At 44.2% G+C, this 14220-nt stretch overlaps 1 long non-coding RNA gene across 3 annotated transcripts; it reads right to left on the bottom strand.

Moving 5' to 3' along the window:
• Window positions 1-4013: 4013 nt before the first annotated feature.
• Window positions 4014-13775, bottom strand: LOC132541750 (uncharacterized). Of its 3 annotated transcripts, none has more exons than XR_009552846.1 (3): window positions 12861-13775; window positions 4495-4607; window positions 4014-4335 (listed from the first exon to the last, which is right to left on the bottom strand). It is a non-coding gene; the product is annotated as an uncharacterized LOC132541750 (long non-coding RNA). The 3 variants fall into 3 exon arrangements; XR_009552848.1 differs by having other exon boundaries at window positions 13000-13775; XR_009552847.1 differs by lacking the exon at window positions 12861-13775 and adding an exon at window positions 10567-10807.
• Between the last annotated feature and the right edge of the window lie 445 nt (window positions 13776-14220).

Below are 14220 nucleotides of genomic sequence, written 5' to 3'. Positions count from 1 at the left end.
GAGGACAGGACCAGTCTGGCATGAGGGTTGAGGGTCAACAGACAAAACAGTCCCCGTTCCTGGAAGTTGGGGGAATGGCACTGGACAGTGCTTAGAAAGCTTGGTGAGAGCACAGGGAGATGGATGGGACCAAGCTTGCACAAACTTGCAAGTACAATTTTTTATCCACTGTGCAGCCTGCCAGGTTGCTATTTATTTATTTTTAATATTTATTTATTCCCTTTTGTTGCCCTTGTTGTTGTAGTTATTGTTGTCATCATTCTTGGATAGGACAGAGAGAAATCGAGAGAGGAGGGGAAGACAGAGAGGGTGAGAGAAAGATAGACACCTGCAGACCTGCTTCACCGCCTGTTAAGTGACTCCCCTGCAGGTGGGGAGCTGGGGGCTTGAACCAGGATCCTTACTGCAGTCCTTGCGCTTTGCACCATGTGCATTTAACCAGCTGCGCTACTGCCCAATTCCCTATTTATTCATTTTTAATCAGAATATGAAGAGTGAGAGACACAAAAACAGAGCAGAGCACTACACCACCATCCACAGAGATAGTTTTCTTTGTTGCTCTTGTGTGGGGCTGGGAGTCAAACCCAAGGCCTCACACATACAGGACAGGTGCCCTATGACCGAATCATTGCCTGGCTATCAAAACACAGTGACTGCCAACCGAGGAAAGGGTTCAGCAGCAGAATACAGGGCTTGCAAGCATGAGGTCCTGCATTCAACTCCTGACACCACAAATGCCAGAATGATGTTTTGGTTCTCTCTCATTAATGAAAATTAAATAAGTTTTAAAAGAAAAGGAAAGGAAAGGCAGGGGAAAAACAAGTAATTGACTCAGCAGAGAAAAGAGGACTCAAAACCAAGTGCTGGCAGAATGGACATCAAAAGAGCAGAGCCAGGGGGCAGGCACCGGGTTGAGCGCACATGCTACAGTGCTCAAGGATTTGGGTTCAAGTCTCCAGTCCCCACTTGTAGGGGGAAAGCTTCACAAGTGATGAAGCAGTGCTGCAGGTGTCTGTCTCTCTCTCTCCTGCTCTTCTCAATTTCTCCTCTGTCTCTATCAAATAAATAAATTCTTTTTAAAAAAATAAAGAGCAAAACTGTGGAAGTCTTAAGAATTTGAATAACAAAAAATAGCAGAACTGTGGAAGTCTTAGGAATTTGAATAACAGGCATTGGACCAGCAAAATAGCTCATTTGGATAGTGCGCTGCTTTGCCAAGTGCACAACCCAGGCTAGAGCCCAACCCCTGCTGCACTGAAGGAAGTTTTGGTGCTGTGGCCTCTTACACCCTCTCACTCTTTCTTTCTGCCTCTCTGTCTGGAAACAGAAAGAAAGAAAGAGAGAAAGAGAGAAAGAAAGAGAGAAAGAAAGAAAGGGAGGAAGTCCAGGAGATGGCACAGTGGATAAAGCATCGGACTCTCAAGCATGAGGTTCTCAGTTCAATCCCTGGCCACACATGCACCAGAGTGATGTCTGGTTCTTTCTCTCTCCTCCTATGTTTCTCATTAACAAATAAATAAATTCTTTTTAAAAAAAGAAAGAAAGAGAGAGAGAGAAAGGAAAGGACAAAGAAAGAAAAAAGAAACGGAGGAGAGAGGAAGAAAGAAAGGGAGGTTAAATAACAGATGTTCTGTCTATTGATTGCTAGGTAATAGGATACCCTCAATGTTCAGTGGTTGGAAGCAATAACCATTTGTAATTTCATGTTCTGCTGGTTGCCAGCCCATCCTCTCTCCACACATGTAATGAGTCATTTAAGCTGGTCGTGGGCGTGGCGGGCAGCTGGTGCTGCTGTTTTTAGGTAGCTCAGCTGTGCTGTCAGTTGAGGACCTCTGCCCTACATGCAGTTTCCAGGCAACTTGGGGTTCCTCATAGTAGCAATATTATCAGAAGGCCTGCTTACACGAGGTAGCTGAGTTTTAGCAAGGAGTTTAGTGTTACACGGCAACACAGTTCTGCATAGTAAACTAGACATAGCCTAAAGAGCAAGAATCAAAACATATTGGCAGGCTACAGAAATCACCTTGAGGGAGTCAGGCGGTAGCACAGCGGTTAAGCGCACGTGGCCCAAAGCGCAAGGACCTGCATAAAGATCCCGGTTTGAGGGAGTCAGGCTGTAGCTCACTGGTTAAGTACAGGTGGCGCAAAGTGCAAGGACCCGAGTAAGGATCCCGGTTTGAGCCCTGGCTCCCCAACTGCAGGTGTCTATCTTTCACTCCCCCTCTCTGTCTTCCCCTCCTTTCTCCATTTCTCTCTGTCCTATCCAACAATGATGACAACAATAATAATAACCACAACAATAAAACAACAGGGCAACAAAAGGGAATAAATAAATATTTAAAAAATTTTTTAAAAAAAGGATCCCGGTTCTAGCCCCCAGCTCCCCAGGGGAGTCCCTTCACAGGTGGTGAAGCAGGTCTGCAGGTGTCAAAAATTAAAAATCACCTTGAACCATGAATGGCTAGTCCATCATCATACTATATAATCATAGTAACTTTTTGTTGTTTGTTTTTTTGTTTTGAAGATAGAGACATAGGCAGAGAAAGAGTAGAAGAGACCACAGCCCTGAAGCTTCCTTCAATGTAGTGGGGGCTGGACTTGAACTTGGGCTACACAAGTGGTGAAGCAGCACTCACTATGTGTGAGCTATTTTGCCAGTCCTATTCAAATTCATTTAAAAATATTTATCTATTTATTTTAGTGAGAGAGGTGGAGATAGAGACAGAGATAGAGATGAGCACTGCTCAGCTCTGGCTTATGGTGGTGCTGGGAACTGAACCTGGGCCCTCAGACTCTCAGGCATGAAAGCCTTTTGCATCACCATTAAGCCGTCTCCCCAGCCCCCTATTACAATGTATTTTACATCAAGTTTATTCAGACTGGCAGGCTTTCATTTGACTTTGCTGGGTTCAAGAAGCAGAACTTGTCTCAATAATGCCCAGCTCACCCATTCAGGCATCCTGCATCACTGAGCTAAGAGACAACATAGCCATTTGCTCTAAGCCTCTTGACGCATCCATGTAAACTGCATTTCCCTCACTGCATAGCCCATTTATTCATTCCTTACACTCAGTTACATCTTCTCCTTTTCTCCACTCATATCCAATCTTTTCTTTTTTATATAATTCTCTTTTATTTGATTTAGTGTTCTTTTCCCTCTTTTCTTTTTTTAATTTTTAAAAATACTTTTATTTTACTTATTATTGAATAGAGGCAAAAAAAATTAAGAAGGGAGGGAGAGGGAGAGATAAAAAGACAAGGAGACACCTGCAGCCCTACTTCACCACTTGTGAAGCTTTCCCCCTGCAGGTGGGGACCAGGGGCTTGAACCCAGTTCCTTGTGTACTGTAATGTGTGCATTAAACCAGGTGCACCACTACCTAGTTCCTAAAGTAGGATTATTATTATTATTGGATAGAGACAAAGAGAAATTGAGAGGGGAGGGGAAGATAGAGAGGGAGAGAGACAGAGAGACACCTGCAACCCTGCTCCCCCACTCATGAAGCTTTCCTCCTGCAGGTGGGGACCTGAGGCTTGAACCCCGGTCTTTGAGCACTGCAATGTGTGCACTTAACCAGGTTCGCCACTGCCTGCGCCCCCCCACCCCCTTTAACCCAGGGCATTGATAGCTCTGGCTCGCAGTGGTGCAGGGATATTGTACCTGGGACTTCTGAGCCTCAGGAACAAGAGTCTCTTTGCATAATCATTATGCTATCTACACTTTCCATCTTTTCCACCTTTGGAAGGGATGCTAGGCTTGGCTGCTGTGCCGATCTAGAGTGCACTTCTCTATGTTAGTCTAGTAAATGCTCCCTCCCCCACTGCATAGCAGCAGGACTGTGCAGATACAGGACCAGAGGGCTACCTCAACCATTAGGCAATCCACCCTGTGCACAGTTAGCCATGATTTTGCCAGATGAGGGGAGGACACAACCCACTGGCTCTTTTTGTTAAAAAAAATGTTTATTTATTTATTCCCTTTTGTTGCCCTTGTTGCTTTATTGTTGTTGTTATTGATGGTGTCATTGTTAGATAGGACAGAGAGAAATGGAGAGAGGAGGGGAAGACAGAGAGGGGGAGAGAAAGATAGACACCTGCAGACCTGCTTCACCGCCTGTGAAGCGACCCCCTGCAGGTGGGGAGCTGGGGGCTCAAATTGGAATCCTTACGCCGGTCCCTGCGCTCTGTGCCACATGCGCTTAACCCGCTGTGCTACCACCTGACTCCTCAACCCACTGGTTCTTTGGTGATGCAGCTACAAAGATTTTGAGGTAGAGTCACAGTTCACTGCTTCGGAACCATCTCTTCTTCTGGCACCCCGTCACAGACCTGACCCTGCAATGAGGTAGGAAAAGAAAAAGTTACATGATGTGGGAAAAACACTTTAATTGTGCCAGCATCCTCCTTCACCCTCCCCATACCCCTACACCCCCCTCCAGAAAAGTGGGACTTCTCCCTGGAACCCCCTCCCCAATAATGCAGGTGAGCACATACCTGTGAAGGTGTGGAAATCAGCCCATCATGCCTTGGCTTCCCTGTTTCAGACATTTCCACTATTTGTTCCAGTCCCCCATCAAGGCAGTAGTATGAGGATGAAAATGTGATCCCTGGTGAAGAGAAATGTGATTCAGTGGTCCGGTTTGGTACTGTGTTTCTGGAAGGCATTTTTCCCATTTTGTTGCCCTTGTTGTTGTTGTTATTGCTGTTGTTAGAACAGAGAGAAATTGAGAGAAAAGGGGAAGACAGAGAGGGGAGAGAAAGACAGACACCTGCAGACCTGCTTCACTGCCTGTGAAGTGACACCCCTGCAAGTAGGAAGCAGGGGCTCGAACCAGGATCCTTACGTCGGTCCTTGCACTTTGCACCACATGCACTTAACTCACGGTGCTACCGCCTGGGCCCCTCTCTCAAGATTTAGAAGTGCTCTTGTCGGTATTTTATGCTAACCTCTGCTCATCTCTGTTCTGCTGTAGTGCACCCACTTCCATTCATTTCACAAACCTAGGCAGTGACCTCAAGCAAGCACACCAGGACAAGCACTGGTGGACTGCAAGCTTTGAAGGAAGTTCTTCTGGTGGTCACCAACATGTCTGACTTTAGCACATTCTATAAACTCAGACAAGTTCCTTGCATCGTCCAGTTGTCTATTGCCCTTTTGCCTGACACTGGCCAGATCTCCCGCCACCACACATGTTCCACTACACAACATGCAATTCAGCCTGCTGAACTGATAGCATTGTGCCTTCTTCAGCCAGAGCGTGATCCTCCCAACAAGATGCTGTCTGTTCAGTTTGAGACTACAGTCCATTACCCGAGAAGTTCTTTGTTGTCCAACAGAGAGTGCTTCTTAGGGCAGCACGCTTAAGTGACCATGTGATCAGAGAATCTAGGAGCTCTTTAGGTAGTTCCAAAGTTGGCATTAGGGGAAAGGGGTTTTCTGTGAGTCCCTCCTTGCATACCACAAAATAGTATGATCATACAAAGAAGAAAAAGGAAAAGGAGGAGATGGAGGAGGAGGAGGAGGAGAAAGCTTCATTCGTTTATTATTCTTTTGACCAGAGCCCTGCTCAATTCTGTCTTACAGTATAGTGCTGGAGATTAAACCAGGACTTCCAGGCCTCTGACATGCAAGTCTGTTGCACAAACTACTGTGCTATGCCCCCAGCCCCTATTTATTTATTTATTATGAGATGTTTATTTACTTATTATTGTGTACTTATTATTGAATATTCTCACCTGAATACTGCTGAGTTCTGGCACAAGGCAGCAGCATAATCTTTTAAAAATTTTTTATATTTATTTATTTTCCCCTTTTTGTTGCCCTTTTTTATTGTTGTAGTTATTGATGTCGTTGTTGTTGGATAGGACAAAGAGAAATGGAGAGAGGCGGGGAAGACAGAGGGGGAAGAGAGAAATAGACACCTGCAGACCTGCTTCACTGCCTGCAAGGAGACTCCCGGGCAGGTGGGGAGCCCAGGCTCGACCGGGGATCCTTATGCAGGTCCTTGTGCTTCCTGCCATGTGCGCTTAACCAGCTGCACTACTGCCCGACTCCCATGCAGCAGCATATTCTTAAATAAACCATTTCTAATTATTTTTTAAATTTTTTTATATTTATTTATTTTCCCTTTTGTTGCCCCTTTTTTTTTATTGTTGTTGTAGTTATTACTGTTGTTGTTACTGATGTCGTCATTGTTGGATTGGACAAAGAGAAATGGAGAGAGGAGGGGAAGACAGACTGGGAGAGAAAGACACCTGCAGATCTACTTCACCACCTGTGAAGCTACTCCGCTGCAGGTGGGGAGCCGGGACTTGAACCGGGATGTTTCTGCCTGTCCTTGCGCTTAACCAGCTGCACTACTGCCAGACTCCCTATTTATACTTAAAAAATACATTTATTTATTCCCTTTTGTTGCTCTTGTTGTTTTATTGTTGTAGTTATTATTGTGTTGTCATTGTTGGATAGGACAGAGAGAAATCGAGAGAGGAGGGAAAGACAGAGGGGGAGAGACACCAGCAGACCTGCTTCACCGTTTGTGAAGCGACTCCCCAGCAGGTGCGGAGTTGGGGACTCGAACCAGGATCCTTACGCCGGTCCTTGCGCTTTGCGCCCTATTTCTACTTTTTGTGAAACGTCTGGACACTGCCTCCATCATTAGAGCTTTTGTGAAACATCACTTGAGATGTATTATGGGTATTTCAAACTCAAGACTGTTTTATGTCCTTTAGTTTCACTGATGACATTTTATACTGATTCAAATAAACATCCGGGGTAGGGGCTTTGGTAATTACACTGATTCTCATTTAGCATGACAACCAACGTTGGCAGAAGGGCCGATTTACAATGCCTTCTGTCTCATGATACTAGACAGAGGAGGCCGTCTCTACACAGCCACAGTATTCATCCCATAATATCTCCAGGGAAAGGAGATTTTTTCCAGAAAGCCTGTTTGTTTACACATTACAGCTTTCATGCAAATATTCCCACTCATCCCATCACCTAAGGCAGGCCCTGTCCTTTCAGTTCAGCTGCAGCCCGCGCAGTAGAACTTACTAGAGCCGTAGTACGGGAGGTTTCCACACTAAGGAGTCCCAGAAACGTGTCTTCTCTGCTCTCTGATCATTTAACCCACTCCTGTGCACATAGCTTGTTGGAGGAAATAATGATTTACAAGAGTACAGTTTGTTTTCTTTTCTAGTGCACCTCCCCTTCCAGGAGCTGAAGTCTTCTACTCCACCATCCTGCCGTCCCCAACTCCCACTTAACCCTTTCCTGCCTCTTTCCTTTTAGAAGCCTTGATTCTATTGAAATAAACAACTAGTCTAAATTTAATTCTGTGATTTCTCTTCCTTTGATCTCTTTTCTTTCTTTTTAAAAATGGTTTATTTATTTTGGATAAAGACAGAGAAATTGAGAGGGAAGAGGGATACTAGGTAGATAGATAGATAGATAGATAGATAGATAGATAGATAGATAGATAGATAGATAGATGTGCATCACTGGGAGTTGGGCTGTAGCGCAGCGGGTTAAGCGCAGGTGGCACAAAGCGCTAGGACCAGTATAAGGGTCCCAGTTCGAGCCCTGGCTCCCCACCTTCAGGGGAGTCCCTTCACAGGCGGTGAAATAGGTCTGCAGGTGTCTGTCTTTCTCTCTCCCTCTCTGTCTTCCCCCATCTCTCTCCATTTCTCTCTGTCCTATCCAACAATAACAATAGTAATAACTACAACAATAAAACAACAAGGGCAACAAAAGGGAATAAATAAATAAATAAATAAATAAATAAATAAAATTTAGATGTGCATCACTGCTTTACAACTCATAAAGCTCCCCACCTCCTCACAGGGGAGGACCAGGGCCTTGAACCCAGGTCCTTGAACACTGTAATGTGTGTACTCATATACTGTATACTGTATGTATAAACTAGGTGTGCCACAACCAGTCCTTTCTCTCCTTTCCTTTTTTCAATCATTTTTTTTTCTTCATCGTCTTCAGAATTACACTGCTCCAGGCTGACTTCTTCAGATAGAAAGAGTGAGGGGGGGAGCAGAGAGAAAGAGGAAAAGAAACCACAACAAAAAAACACTACCTTCAATATGGTGGAAGCCAGCTTGAATGTGGGTCACATACAGGGCAAAGCAGCATACTGTCCAAGGGGGCGTTTTTGTAGCCTATATCACAATTCCCTTACCTACTTATTTATTGGATATTTGAGTTGTTTCCTTTGGGCTAACTCTGATAACACTTCTATGAACATAGGTGTGCATAGATCTCTTCAGGTAAATGTTTTTGTGTTCTCTGGATAAATTCCTAGGAGTAAGATTGCCAAAGTGTATGGTAGGTGGATCCATTTCTAATGTTCTGAGGAGTCTTCAGACTGTTTTCTACAGGGACGGAGCCAATTTACAATCCCACCAATAGTGTCCTTCTGACTTTGCCCCTCAATCTTGGTAGGTCAGAAGGGGTTCCCACTACCCTACCCAGCCTCCAAAAGTGTCAAAAGACCTTCGTTTTGACTTCCCAATGGTAATTTTATTTATTCCATCTCTTACTTGCCACTTAAAGATTTTTGCCTTTGCTGGGATGAATTGTTTAGCTCTCCCCCTTCTCTTTCTCCTTTCTCTTCTATATCACCTTAACTTTCTTTGTTATCTGTTGTCTCAGCATAATTTTAACCATTGACAGTGGCTCTGACTGAAATCTGACAGACTGAAATGCAGGCCACAAAGATCCACCTTAACATTCTTCCTTGCCTTCACTTTAGCTGTTACAGATAACAATAACCAAAAATTGTATATTTAGTTTGTTTTAGGTTTTTTTGTTTGTTTTGTAAAGAGTCATTTATTTCTTTGCTTAAGAAAGAGAAAGTTGGGAGTTGGGCGGTAGCGCAGTGGGTTAAACACATGTGGAGCGAAGCGCAAGGACTGGTATAAGGATCTCAGTTCAGGCCCAGGCTCCCCACCTGCAGGGGAGTCACTTTACAGGCGGTGAAGCAGGTCTGCAGGTGTCTATCTTTCTCTCCCCTTCTCTGTCCTCCTCTCCTCTCTCCATTTCTCTCTGTCCAATCCAACAGTGACGACATCAATAACAACAACAATAACAATAGCATGCTCAAGGACATGGGTTCAGGCCACAGGTTTCCCCAGTGGGGGGGGGGGCTTGATAAGCAGTGAAGCAGGGCTGCAGGTGTCTTTCTTTCTCCCTCTCTATCTCCCACTTCGATCTCAGTTTCTCACTGTTTCTATCTGATAAGCGAATAAATAAAAATAAAAATAAATAAAGGGTCCAGGCAGTGGCACACCTTATTGAGCACACAAATTACCATACACAAGAACCCAGGTTCAAGCCTCATCCCCCATCTGCAGGGGAGATGCTTCAGGAGAAATGAAGCAGGTATGCAGGAGTCTAAATTTCTCTTAACCCCACCTCCCCTCTCAAATTCTTTCTGTCCTGTCAAATCAAATTAAAGAAAAATTAGGTGTATTGCACCAAAGTAAAGGACTCTGGGGTTGGGGGGGGGGAGGTTCAGGTCCTGGAATCTGATGTCATAGGACCTAGAGGGGACTGAATTGTTATGTGGAAAACTGAGAAATGTTATACACGTACACATTACTGTATTTAATTTTTTATTACTGTACTTTATTGTTCACTGTAAACTATTAATCCCCCAATAAAAGAAAGAAAGAAAGAAAGAAAAAGAAAGAAAGAAAGGAAAAACTAATGGCTGCCAGCAGTGGTGTATTCATCTTGCAGGCACTAAGCCCCAACAATAACTACAGTGGCAATAAATAAATAAATGTAGATGCTTTAAAAATGCATATATCTGGAGGCCGGGCGGTAGCACAGCGGGTTAAGCGCACATGGCGCAAAGAGTAAGGACCAGCATAACAATCCCGGTTCCAGCCCCCAGTTTCCCACTTGCTGGGGAATCACTTCACAATCGGTGAAGCAGGTCTGCAGGTGTCTATCTTTCTCTCCCCCTCTCTGTCTTGGGGCTGCAGGGGGCTAGGTGGTAGCTCACCTGGTTAAGCACTCACATTACAGTGCACAAAGACCCAGGTTCAAGCCCCTGGTCCCCACCTGCAGGGGGAAATCTTCAAGAGTGGTGAAGCAGGGTTGCAGGTGTCTCTCTGTTTCTCTCCCTTTCTATCACCCTCATCCCTCTCAATTTCTGTCTGTCTCTATCCAATAAATAAAGAAAATAAATTTTTTTTAAAAAATACATATATCTATAGATGGGTAAATTGTTTTCCCATAAAGTTGAGTTTTAAAAATCACCTTCGGGAGTCGGACGGTAGTGCAGCAGGTTAAGAGCATGTGGTGCAAAGCACAAGGACCGCAGTAAGAATCCCGGTTCCAGTCCCCGGCTCCCCACCTGCAGGGGCGTCACTTCACAAGTGGTGAAGCAGGTCTGCAGGTGTCTATCTTTCTCTCCCCCTCTCTGTCTTCCCCTCCTCTCTCCATTTCTCTCTGTCCTATCCAACAACAATGACATTAATCATAACTACAACAATAAAACAACAAGGGCAACAAAAGGGGATAAACAATAATTTTTTTTTAAAAATTACCTTCAGGGAGTCGGGCGGTAGCTCAGAGAGTTACAAGCACTGAACCCCAGCAATAACCCTGGAGGCAAAATAAATAAATAAGAATTATTTTATTTTTGTGGTCCGATAAGTGGCACAATGATAAAGCTTTGGACTCTCAAGCATGAGGTCCCAAGTTCAATCCCCAGCAGCACATGTGCCAGAGTGATGTCTGGTTGTTTCTCTCTCCTCCTATCTTTCTCATAAATAAATAAAATCTTAAAAAAATATAATTTTGGAGTAGGGCACCAAAGTAAAATCCCTGGGGTGAGGGTGAGGGTGGATATTTGGCTTTCTGGGGTGGCAGGGGGTGGATGGATGGGTGGGATAGGACACAGTCTTTTGGTGGTAGAATGGTGTTTATGTACACTCCTATTAATTTGTAGTTATATAAATCACTATTTAATTAATATGAGAGGGGAAAAATTGATTGTATGTCTCAAACTTTTGAAAGCACGGACTGAGTCATTTTAATACACAGGCTGAGTCTTTGATATGCTGACTCTCTCAAAAGCCTTGACCAGGGAGGACAGAAGCAACCAGTGGCACAGCTATATACAAATTATGTCAAAGATAATGTTGTCATATGGTAAATTATGTCATATGGTAATGTTGGGTATTATACAGCAAATCCTAACAAAGGGATTTTTCAAAGTTAACCCAATTACCAAATAATGTGATTATAACAATAACTATCTATTGTCTTCTTGAACCCCAAGTCAGCAGGAACCTCACATTTCCACTATAGAGTCTATATTTCCCCCAGTCATGGAAGCTTAGGGTGGGGTGCACTTTCCTGAATGCTTCTCTCAATTCATATCAAATAATATTGCATCCGTAAAGAGTACCACCTCAACATGCTTCATTTCAGACTGTGTCCAGAGACTTCAGGTGTGGAATGACAACCCTTCAGCTTCATTACTCGGGTGAGACCTTTCCTTTCATGATATTCTCTAATTCCATTCCAGGCGATTCACTTCCTAACAAAGCCCCAACATCTAGATATAGACTAGGTCCCATGAAATAGAGCATATGTTGGGATGCATTGGATCGACCTTCCCGTGGTGCATCCCGTGAGTACCCATTCATTGGGGAAACTGACGATCCTTCCTAGCCGACTGAATCCACATGGATCCCAGTCACTTTCAAAGCCATTAACTGGCTATGGAAGAAGGGCAAACGCTAGAAGAAGAAGAGCATATGTTCACACGTATCCATAAACTAGGGCAAAATATATACCTGAAAGCAAAAGTACACAATAGTCTGCAGTGAGTACCCCAGTGAGTACTTCATCTGCACTATTCCAGCCTTTAGGTCCATAATTGAACAACAATTTGTTTGGCTTTGTATGTTAACTCTCTTTTCAGCCACCAGGTTCCAGATGCCGACCAGACTTCCCTGGACAGATGACCCCACCAATGTGTCCTGGAGCTCCACTTCCCCAGAGACCCACCCCACTAGGCAAAGAGAGAGGCAGACTGGGAGTATGTACGACCAGTCAACGCCCATGTTCAGCAAAGAAGCAATTACAGAAGCCAGACCTTCCACCTTCTGCATCCCACAATGACCCTGGGTCCATACTCCCAGAGGGTTAAAGAATAGGAAAGCTATCAGGGGAGGGGATGGGATATGGAGATCTGGTGGTGGGAATTGTGTGGAGTTGTATCCCTCTTATCCTATGGTTTTGTTAATGTCTCCTTTTTTTAAATAAATATATATATATTTTTTTATTTTTATTTATTTATTTTTAGACAGGACAGAGAGAAATGGAGAGAGATGGGGTAGACAGAGAGGGGGAGAGAAAGACAGACACATGCAAACCTACTTCATCACTTGTGAAGCAACTCCCCTACCGGTGGGGAGCCGGGGCTCAAATTGGGATCCTTATGCCGGCCCTTGCACTTTGCGCCATGTGCGCTTAACCCACTGCTCTACGGCCCAACCCCCTATATATTTTATTTTTAAGACTTCTTTCTCTAGGAGCTGGTGGATATACTCTACCTAAAGTAGAAAATAATAGAAAGAGCAGGGGGGCTTGGGCGATAGCTCACCAGCAGAATACACACTTTACCATGTGTGAGGAAAGAAAGAAAGACAACAGCTGAAAGAGACATTCCTTCAGGCAGTGGACCGACCGACCTGGGGAGCAAAAAGGGGTGTTTTTTTTTTTTTTTTTTACCTCAGACATCTTAATACATATGATCATTTTAAATCATATGTACATATCACTTGGTACAGGATCGATTTTTTAAATCTGTGCAGAGAAGTCTGCTTACCTTGGGCAGAAAGCCAAAGACCTCAACATAAATGTTTGGGAGAGAGGAGAGCAGAGCAGTGCGTGGCTGAGCCTGAAGCAAAGAACAAAGCAGCAGGCGGGCCAGAGTAGGACAGGAGACTTAACTGAAGGGAGCTTACTTTTGCCCTGAGCAAGCTGTGATGGCAGCACAGCAAGGGATCAGTGCATACAGATCAAGGGGAGTGGAGTGGATTCCTGGAGGCTGAGGTGCAGAAAGACCCTGAGAAGAGATTTTGCACGATTCTCTCATTCTCTGCAACACCACGGCTTGTGTAGAGAGAGATGATAGGCAGGGAGGGCCGCCAGAGGCCAGGCACTGTCAGTTCAGGCAGATGGCAGCTGACAGAAAGGACAGAAAGGCTATAAAAAGCAAGCACAAGCCCTGGGAATGAAAAGCAGCACATTGGTGTCAAGTGCAGAGACCTCACTGTCAAACTGTGGAACTCCCTGAACGGCTGTGATCACAGGCCAGGGTGATTTATTTATAATGGTGGTCCTAGGTCTTCCGGAAGTTAAACTATGCCCAGTGGGCTCTGCTTTTTAAGGAAAGGCCTGTTTTGTTTGTTCTGTTTAGAGATATTTCCACTTTTTTTTCTTTTTCTTTTTTTAAATTATTTATTTATTTATTTATTCCCTTTTGTTGCCCTTGTTGTTTTTTTTATTGTTGTAGTTATTATTGTTGTTGTCGTTGTTGGATAGGACAGAGAGAAATGGAGAGAGGAGGGGAAGACAGAAAGGAGGAGAGAAAGATAGACACCTGCAGACCTGCTTCACCGCCTGTGAAGTGACTCCCCTGCAGGTGGGGAGCTGGGGTTCGAACCAGGATCCTTATGCCGGTCCTTGTGCTTTGCACCACCTGCGCTTAACCCGCTGCGCTACAGCCCGACTCCCGAGATATTTCCACTTTTAAAAGCAGGTTCTTTTCACTTTGTGAGAACTATAATGGTTATCGATGGAAGGGTTCGGGCACAGAACTCTGGTGGTGGGTATACCCCGTAATCTTATCATCTTGTGAACTACTATTAAATTACTAATAAAATAAATTTTAAAAATTTAAGTGGGTTCTTTTACATTTAAAATGTGGTAGCCAAGGAAAAAATTTCAGTTATGTGGTCCGGGAGGTGACACAGTGGATAAAGCACTGGATCTTAAGCATGAGGTCCTGAGTTCGATCCCCGGCAGCACATGTATCAGAGTGATGTTTGGTTCCTTCTCTCCTCTTATCTTTCTCATGAATAAATAACTTTTTAAAATTTTTTTTAAAAGAGGAAACATTTCAGGTAGTAGAGTGTTGCTGAGGAGTTATTCTGATGCAGTCTCCGCCCCCAGGTTTTTCTATG

Source organism: Erinaceus europaeus, chromosome 12 (assembly GCF_950295315.1).
Source record: "Erinaceus europaeus chromosome 12, mEriEur2.1, whole genome shotgun sequence".
In the NCBI taxonomy this organism is placed as follows: Eukaryota; Metazoa; Chordata; class Mammalia; order Eulipotyphla; family Erinaceidae; genus Erinaceus; species Erinaceus europaeus.
This window is presented reverse-complemented; position numbering and strand designations above follow the sequence as displayed.